This window comes from Coenobita brevimanus, chromosome 40 (genome assembly GCF_032717465.1).
Source record: "Coenobita brevimanus isolate Jiangsu-jjx chromosome 40, ASM3271746v2, whole genome shotgun sequence".
NCBI lineage: Eukaryota > Metazoa > Arthropoda > Malacostraca > Decapoda > Coenobitidae > Coenobita > Coenobita brevimanus.
The window spans coordinates 4,950,886-4,959,156 of record NC_136993.1 but is presented as its reverse complement, the minus strand read 5'-3'; positions in this window follow the sequence as shown (position 1 = coordinate 4,959,156).

The window sequence follows — 8,271 nt, the reverse complement described above, 5'->3', positions numbered from 1 at the left end:
TGTGCCGCATTGCGTCTCCCTCTACTCAGTCCTCTTCGTTTTCCTTAGGTTCCCGTCGTTGCCTCAACTAATTTTGCAGGACCCTTTTCTTCTACTGTTGCTTTTTCCATTCTTTATCTCATATCCTATCTATTCTATCATTGCATTAAATAGTGTAGAATTTTCCACATTCGTCAAAATCCTCATCGATGACCCTCAGTATGTTGTATCAGGATGGATTAGGGTGTGCCCAAGGGCTGTTGGTCTGGCCAATTATGGGGGCCATGTTGGCACCACTCCAGTGCCTAGACCTCTGCAGAGGTGGAACTACTGCTGAGCTGCAGCTGCGGATACATGGGTTGCCGTTGCTTTGTAGTAGAACTCACGGCCATTGGCCAATGGTCTGACATTGTGCTGTAAGACTTATCTCCCTCAAGGTGTTGCTGTCCCCTCTTGGGTTGGGTAGGGAGAGCATGCTTGGAGCCTGGTCTTTGCTTGGGTCATCGACCGGGACTCTAAACTCTGGGTTCCACCCAAATAATCCCTTCTTTTTCGACGACCATGATGAGCCTTTTATTTTCTACGTATGATATGGATATTGTTTCTAGTTTCCTATTCCCCAGTCCTGCCGCTGTGTTGACCAGATGATGACTCCATCTCTTCCTAATTCTTCTCCAACTCTTCCTACTGTACTCCAGCCTCTGCATACTTCTGCTGTTTCATCTTGCATACGTTCAAAAATGTCACACTAATGCATGTGGTGGGTGTGAGAAACCTATTTTTTAGAAAACAAAACACCAAACTTAAGACTAAATTAATTAATATATAATAAAACTAAAAACATACATACAGAATATAAGCTTTGTACTTGCACTTCCACATAAAATAATTGACTTTAAAAGAAAACTTAAGAGTGAAGGGGTAACTTAGAAAAAAAAACACTAGAAATGGAGAAAATGTACTATCCAAATTAAAAAAATAATCTGAGGTAGGCTTATCACTGCAGCTGCGGACTTCTCCACTTGCACACACACTCCTGGGTCATGGGCGCTGCAGCACATGGCGCCAAAACTTTTAGTGACACGCACTGGACTGTGGTGAAGGTCAACAAAAAGGGACAGTTTTTTTAGAGTCAAAAAATGACGTACAGAAAATAGCGATTTTTCATCCAGTCTTTTACCCCTGATATTGAACACTACATGGTATTCGGACCTCTCTGGGGCTAATTCCATTGCTTTAGAACCTGCACCCTCCCCCTTTTTTTTGGTGGGTAACTGAAGTAAAACATACTTTCACCTGTAAATGGACTTTATTTGAGGTGTGTACAGTGTTATTATACTACTGATACCTCCTGATTCCTAAAAACATTGATTTTTTTTTTTAACAAAAAATTATTGTTATTTGTCACTTCTGTTATATTTTTGGGTGCGAGGGAATTCGTTACTAAAAATTCTATGACACGTGACTTGACTGGGGTGGACATGCACCTTTGTTTAGGCTTGCGGGGATGCTCGTCCTTGTCAGTGGAATTTTCCTCACTAATGCATAATCTTTATCAATGTCACTATCATCGATCCCTAAATGTTCAACACTGTTACTTTTTTCATCATTAGCCACCTGTTCGTGATCACTTTCACCACCGCCAGCTACTTTGGAAAGACCTGTGGTATGGTCTAGTTCTTCATCACTCAGAAAATGGTGGGCCATTTTTACGGTTTGTGCACTAAACTGTCCCTGCTATAACAAACATTCACTTCCTACAAGGAAAAACACCTTACTAAATAAACTATTAATACTTACGGTGGGTCTGACAAACCTGTTGTGAAGGATGTACGGCAGTGCATACGTTGGGTGTGAGATGCCCAGACATGTCATGGGAAATTTCCTATGAAGAGAGTGGACCGACAGTATCTCTCCCTGCTAAAGCAACTATGGAATGAGGGTATAGAGGGCATGCAGCAGCCTGGGAAAACGACCCATTCGTAGGTCACGTAAACACAGATAACGTCGGGTGTGACACACCCACATATGCATTCTGGGCTACACCTGCTCCCGTACGTCTACAACTATGTCCACCAGTTCATCTTCTATAATAACTTTTGAACCCTGTTTGCCCCCACCCCGTCTATCTATCCTTCCTACTTTTTCGGCTTCCTTGTCCCGTCCTCATACTCATTTCCTACTCACTAACCCTGTCTTGATCACCCATCTTTTCAGGCCCAAGACTTGATCCCAGTAATTTAACACCACCTCACAAACAGATGACCTCTCACTTCATCTCTGCCTGTTACTTTAAGTATGCACTGTTGTTACGTTTTCTGTGTGAACCAGTGGCTCTCGACTTTTTAAAATGCTCAATGTAACCGAATGTGAAAAAATTAAATCTTTAGTTAATCCATTTGGTAATCCAATTTCAGTCTCTCCAGATCCCACACTACAGGTACTCTCCATCCCCCTTCATTTTTCTCATTTGGTAAGCAAAAAAATATTATTCTGATAAACCGAAATACAGGAGACATTGAAGGTTTTGTTACTTGATTAAAATCGCAGTTTTCAGAAACAATATAAGTGTGATATGCTGGTAAAAAAAAAAAAAAAAAAAAAAACACGTTCCCAATTTGACTTTTTTACACTGGAAGCATCTCTAGGAGCAACTCTGTTCATCTGTCCCTACCTATCAGTGCTTCACTTCTGTTTAGTCTCATTGCCGAAGCCACAATGCACCATACCATCCTTCTACATCAACTAACGTTAGACTGTGCATTATAGAGGCTTGAAACTGTTGATATATTTTTCCATTGCCCCCACTCTCAAATTCATTAAATGTGGCCACGTAAAGGCAATTCATCAGCCTTAACTATATACGTATAATAATAAAACAATAATAATAATAATAATAATAATAATAATATATTAGGTAAACTATTAAAGCATATGTATTTGGGGTATGAAAATTTTTTTTTAGGAAGTCTATATTACTACCTATGTTATTGCATCGGTAACACGTTGCCAGTTGTATCGTTGGCTTTGCGTCTCCCTGAGATACCATGATAAAGAGGATAAGTGCTAGAGATCTTGTACTACCGTGAATCATAAGTACCGAATGAGATAGACGATCATGCTGAAGCTAGAGTGCGTTTAGCAACTGTGATAGTTTCTTGATTAGCGGATGACAGTCCCTGAATAAACATCTATGAGTTGCTGTATATCAGAGGATAAGATTTGACTATAATGACACTTCTTACGTTATAACTTCTGTAAAATGTTCTCCGCTGAATGACGAAAGGCTGTTACCATATGTTTATGAGAAACTGTGAGTGAGAGGATGTGTGTGGTAAAAATTGTAATGTGAGTCATTAACATCAGGCCAAATATAATTCTCAGATTGTAATGTTGGCACTTCAGCGGCATTCTCCCAGTAGATTCTAGGCTGACATGTTCTCCTCCATGATTTGGTACCCACGCTTCCATCTCTCTGCCAGCGGTCAATCCAGCGGTACACAGTGGAGGCGCTGGTTCCAGTTTCATGGGCAATATCTCGCACAGACACGCCTCCCAGCCACATCCATATGATCCTCAGGCGGTCTGTCAGATATTTTAAAATATAAATTTTCTTCCTATCACCAAACGATTCTGCACAAATGAAGAGGAATTCATGGAAATGAAGGGGTTAAATATAGCCATAAACACTGATCCCCTTAGTATGAGGGAGTTGTCTCTCAAAAAAAAAAAAAAAAAAAATGGTACGGTACCAGAAAAAAAGCTTTTAAAAATATTACGTTCTTGGGTTGATCAGGTTAAGTCATTTTGCCGGATGACACGTCTTATATTCTTGCCATCTTCAGGTGATTTTACTGGCTTAGGAGAAGCCTTTACAACTGGAGGCGATAGAATGGGCTTCATCAACGCTGTTTTGATGAAACTCTATTAAACTGAGGAGAGCAGTTTGGTGATGGGTAAAGCTACATGGAAAATGCGTTGTTGTGAAAAAGTATTAACCCATCTAGACCGAAGAAATCTTAACTGCTGCATTCCCGCTGCCACCAGACTATTCATTATACTAGAAAGATGTCTGATTCTGAATAAGTTAACTCTGAATTCGATGACCTATCTTTTGTATATGTTGCCACCTGACGATTTTACTAAGCCTAGGAAAGTATCTCAAGACTCCTCAAGGTTCATGTCAGCTATTTATTGACTCAACAGTACTGTACTACAAATTTCTCCTTAGCTCAATATAATTGTCTGGAGGTAGAAAGATATAATTGATTAAAATGTTATCAGGGCGAAGACGTTACTGAAGGCTACATCTAAATCTTGCATTTTTATAGGCCCCTTCTAAGCATCGTAACGTCGTCTGGATCTACCAGTTATTATTTAAGTAATGCTCACATTGTAGTGATGGGATTCAGTGTTCTTGCACACAGATTCTTAGCACCCCATGCTTTGAAGCAGGCCTGGCACCCACCACATTCAGCTGTTCAGTTGCTTCTGGGTACTAGGGATCGCGGCTTGGTAGAACCGGTCATTGTGGTTTAGATAGGAGATTTGAGCTGGCAACACGCCAAGCTAGTTCAGGCAGTTACTGCGGGAGGTACACTTGTCGTCCGAGACGGAACACTGCACCTGTCTGATATGGTTGCTCCTGACTGGTTTAGATTCACTGGTGACTAGGGATGCACATGCTTCTTCGCCACATCATGGCAGTGTTCCTTCGAAAAAGTCCTCATACGGTAATTTTTATAATAAACCTGTGTGGCATCATCATCATCATCGAGTCCTATTTTTCCCCATTCAGAAACCATAATGAAAATAAGCATGTACGAGGAACTCAAAGCAGAATGTCCTGAGAAAGTGGAAATATGTGTTTTTCTTTCCTATATTGTACGTTTTTTATGATACAAATGCCTTACGCCTATGTGACACTGGAACAACAACCAATTATTAATCTCATTGTTACTTTGCAGCTGTCTTTATTCAGTTTTCTGCCACTTTGTTATCCTTTCCTAAGTCACAAACGTGGTTACACTGGTTTATGCTTTATTTTTTTTAGCCGATTCCCCCATGACAGTTTGTTTTTATTTGCATACGCTATACATCACTACTTCCTAAATCTTTCTTCTATTTTGTAAGCTCAAAGACAAATTGAAAAGACAAGACTGTGACTATACATTATTTTATGGCAGTTATATTCTCAGCCTTTTAGGTTGAAAGTTTGATCATCGCAAATAATATTCAAAACCTTGTCTAGAAGTAGAATATAATTGGCCATGTTGGCATCGAAATTTTGATACAAAAACCTTGCTGAAGAATGAAGCACGGAGAATTATACAAATCAGACTAAAAGATAAATATAGTAAGGTGTCGCAGTGAAGGGGTTAAGATAACTGTATTATTATGTTATCTAGTTTTATTCAGTTCACTTCGATGCTACATCATTTTTCTCCCTCTGTAGACGATTTTCCCCACATTAAGATAGACTTTTAGAGCCTTCGTTAATCAGATCTCAAGAAAAACGTCTAAATGATTGTTACCCCAACACTCACATTGTCGGCTGTAAGTTGACGGGGCCATTCCTGGGAGAATATCCATGTGAACTGTTGGACGCCGAGCATCAGCAGCCATCTTGCTTTCTCCTGGGCGTCATGAGAGAGGGAGTGAAAAAACTATTGCTACTTCCTTGAGTCCTGGATTATTAACTATTTAATGGCAAAAATAACATTTATTTGATATAATGAATCAATATTCTTGGTAGCATGAGATAAGGATACATGTTAGACATAAAGATGTGGAAAAAATTGTCAAATGCAATTATAAAACAATAATTCTTTTACGGATTCGTTATCACTAAAGAAGGAATTAATATGTGTGTCAGATGTAGTAAGAGATATGCATTCTCTTTATCTGCACGCACAGTAAACATGGAAACCGCTTACTCAGTCCTGCAATATGCATGCCGATTTGAAAGAATTATGAAATAATAACAGGAGTAGTTGTAGTAGTAACAGTGGTAGTAGTAGTAGTAGTAGTGGTAGTGGTAGTGGTAGTAGTAGTAGTTGTTGTTGTAGTAGTAGTACGGTAGTTAGTGGGTGACATCATATTCGACAACATGTACTAAGATACAACAGTGGTCTCACCAACTTCCCCCTATTTTATTTTAGAGGGGTGAGGGCTGACCTCTCTAATAATAATGACGAAAAATTTTATATAGTGAGGGACAACACACTGGTATTACAATACTAAGTCCGGTGGTGAAGCTCTGGCCAGTGTAACCGGGATCCAGCAATTTTCAGCTTACAGGACTTTGCTAAATCCAAAAGTAACAAGTACTGTATTATAATCCTGGTTCTAAAGTCATGACAAATTCCTCGAAGCCTTCCCTGTTAGTGTCAGTGATCGCACTGAAGCCACCCAAGACCAAGAGCGTATCCCACAAGGGGGCACTGTTCCACAACTGATTAAAGTTTAGTGTAGAACAACTGCTTCTATTCATGAACACTCAAGTGGAGCGTACATACATGGTTATGAGACGAAGCCCGCAACATTTGCTTATCAACTGGACCAACCCTGTCAACACAGGAGACAAAGCAAGCAACAACTGCCACAGCAACACCTTTAAGCTGTTCACCATCTTCACAGCCAGATCAGTAGTTTGTATAACCATCGCTACTGATCTTGCCATAGCCTGGTCGCCTCACTTCGGACAGTGCAGCTATGTCAGCTCCCAATCATCCCATCTCTCATGACAACAAAGACCGTCGATCATCTTTCGGAAGGCTTAGAATGCTCTAAGTTCCCACTCGGGGTGCCTTCCGAAGGTTAAACCTACACGTTGTTCTACAAGTTCTTGTGTCCTTAGCACCACCATAACCATCGATCTATCCATCATCTAATCCTATGCCGCCCCATGAGAAGCGTATGAGCCCGGGGCTAGGCAAGTTGGTCCTGACATTTAAGATGACAGTGACCAGTCTCGCTCATCCCTGAGTGGCATTGTGTGAGCAATAAACCCCAACCACCTCTCGGATATAAACCTACAATGGCTCAATCCGATCGGAGTGCCTTAATTACCCAATAAACCACCAGGCACCAAAGCTGGTTATACGGTTACTTCCCAGCTTGGCAAGTGGTTTCCTGGTGTACAGGACACCATTGTCTTACCACTCAGTGTAGAGTCACCCACAGACAGAAGGAAGAGGAAAGAGTGAAGGAAAGAAAGAAGAGGGAGCGTAAAGGCACCCGTAGGCAGAAGGAAGAGGAAAGAATGAATGAAAGAAAGACAGAAGAGGAAGGAAGGAAGAGAAGAAAGGGCAGACTACATCGAGTGAATGGATGGTGGGCGCCCCCACCTACCACAAACCACTATAACACGAGTCAGCTACAGGCCTGGGGCTAGGGAGTCCTCACTTCATCATCTAGCTGCTGGAGTTTTATAGGCTTTACACAACAACTATCATAATTAATGCCAACATGACAGGGACCCCAAAGCCCCGTCAGTCAGCCACCAGAGGGAGGAGGGGGAACCCCAGACAAAACTGGGTCAGAGTCAGAAGTCCATGCTGACCCTGATCTCTTATGTTCTTAACTGACACAGAATGCATTTTTTTTTCCCCTGGAGGGGTTGCACACCCCACCCAAGCCTCCCAAGTCGGGGAAGGACTGACCACTAGCCCATGGATATGGACGTGATATCCCTTCCAAGGATTATCTAGGTTTGATTCAGAGTTTTCCATTTCCTAGGTGGTCCGTCAACCAAGGCCAATGAGCTCCACCCACCCTGCTAAGTGGTCATTGGCTTAGGTTGATCATTCGCTCTTTGACAGGTCTTGTTTTTAGTCCTCCTGAGTGTCTAACCACCTTCCTCACTGGCCAAGGCCATTTGCTAGATTAGTCGCCAACCAACAGATCATGAGATTTGTAGTACTGGATCACGTATTACCAGTAGCAGGACAGTGTCTGACTGGACCTATTATTATATATCTGAGAATTTTTAAACTGGTCAAGGGGGCTCTCCCCCTCTAAGTATCATGGTTAGAAAACTGTACATATTGGACGGCTTTGAAAGTAACCAGACACACTCACATAGAAAGTTTCATTCAGATCCATCAAATAGCCTAGGGTGAGTTAAGGCGCGTGCTCACACACACACACACACACACACACACACACACACACACACACACACACACACACACAAAGGCTGAATCTCACACAACCGTCAAGGGTGAGTTGCCGAAATTAATACTATTTTACTGCGCAGGACTGGTGAACTAAGAAGACATGGAACATGTT